General features: G+C 39.2%; 1 non-coding gene across 1 annotated transcript; it reads left to right on the top strand.

Moving 5' to 3' along the window:
- Positions 1–273: 273 nt before the first annotated feature.
- LOC141699038 (small nucleolar RNA R71) lies at positions 274–380 on the top strand. Its single transcript, XR_012565529.1, has one exon. It is a non-coding gene; the product is annotated as a small nucleolar RNA R71 (small nucleolar RNA).
- Positions 381–1824: the final 1444 nt, after the last annotated feature.

Genomic DNA, 1824 nt, shown 5'->3' with positions numbered 1-1824 from the left:
CCATAGTTGGTTAAAGAATCGACCTTCATAGACAGTGCCTTGAGCTGCGCTGCAATAACTGTAGCTGCATCAACTTCCAGAATACCTGCTACTTTCCCAGGAATCATCCTTTGAGTTGGGTTTTGATACTCATTTGTAGCCATAGTTTCAATGAGATTATAGGCCTCAGTATAGCTTTTGGCCCAGAAGGCGCCTCCAGAAGCTGCATCGAGCATGGGTCGAGATTGGACCCCCAAACCATTGTAGAAACCAGTGATCACCATCCAGTCAGGCATACCATGATGTGGACACTTTCTCAACATCTCCTTGTAGCGCTCCCAAGCCTCGCATATAGATTCTCCTGGTTGCTGCGCAAACTGAGTAAGAGCACTCCTCATAACTGCAGTTGTTGCCATTGGATAGAACTTCACCAGATGCTTTTATGCCAGATCTTCCTAAGTAGTGATGGACCCAGCTGGTAAAGAATGTAACCAGTCCTTAGCTTTGTCCCTCAGAGAGAATGGGAAAAGCCTCAGCTTGATAGCCTCATCAGTGACACCATTATATTTGAAAGTACTACAGATCTCGACAAAATTCCTGATATACATGTTGGGATCTTCAGTCGCAGCCCCTCCAAAAGAAACAGAATTTTGCACCATCTGAATAGTGCCCGACTTGATTTCAAAAGTATTGGCCTCAATAGCCGGATGAATAATTCTTGACTGAATGTCATCAATTTTAGGCCGAGAAAAGTCCATAAGAGCTGGATCAGCTTGAGCTAGACGATCACCCATTGTTTCAGGTTCTTTCTTTTCACTCTCTTTATCCGAATCTTCAAAAACTATCTTCTCCGGAGAGTCAAGAGCCTTATCTGTTCCCTCAGCTTTATCCAGATTTCTCTTGCGAGTGCGAGAACGTGTTTGCATAAACGCTCGCTAGAGTACCTGAAACAAAACTGGAGGCAGTAAGTAACAAGTCTTAATCAATGAATCCTAATGACCACTGATGGCAAGTACATAAACTAAACAAATTAACACCGAGTCCTCGGCAGCGGCACCAAAACTTGTTAGGCATAAAGCATGCACTAAATAATTCACGCAAGTATACGCGTTCGCAAGTAATATAGAATGATTTCTAGTTCGTTCCCACAGAGACTCTGATTAATTATATTTAATTAACACTTACTCACCAATGTATGATTATTCGTCAATGCCAAGACAATAACAATTAAAATTGGTTAACTAATATTAAATACGAGAATTAAACACTGGAATTAACAATATTAAACACACATGAGATCCTAACTTCATTACTACTTCATTCAATAGTTATTGTCATTAACCTTAGCATGTAATGGTGATGATATTAATCGAACAACACGAAACTGATAAACGCCAACTTTCATTGTATGAATACCATTCTACCAAGCATCCACAATTAAGATAAAAGTTGAATAGGCATCAATTATGTTAAGACCCTATATGTCTACAGAATTTGACTATATAACGATTTAAGCGCTAGTTATTTATGATGATTACACAGGGCAAGTAAAATGGTTAGAGTTACCCACTAATTATGCATACAATACATGAACCTATGCTAGCATGGCAAGTTCTAAATCTCAAGATTCACTGTCGCTTCATAAGAGATTAATAGCCTATCTTACATGTTCGCAATGCATATAAGACGAATAAGCACAACCTATACTAGATATCATACAATCACCGCATACCAAGGTATTAAACAATTAACTAAAGAAATCCATAGTAAATCCGCTAGGATCCCATGATCATGATTAGCCCATAATAGAACTCATCGTCACCATGGGTTCATATGAAAGCATGA

The sequence above is a fragment of the Apium graveolens genome, chromosome 11 (genome assembly GCF_009905375.1).
Source record: "Apium graveolens cultivar Ventura chromosome 11, ASM990537v1, whole genome shotgun sequence".
In the NCBI taxonomy this organism is placed as follows: Eukaryota; Viridiplantae; Streptophyta; class Magnoliopsida; order Apiales; family Apiaceae; genus Apium; species Apium graveolens.
The sequence above is the reverse complement of the archived record's forward strand: the minus strand, read 5'-3'. Positions and strand labels throughout refer to the sequence as shown.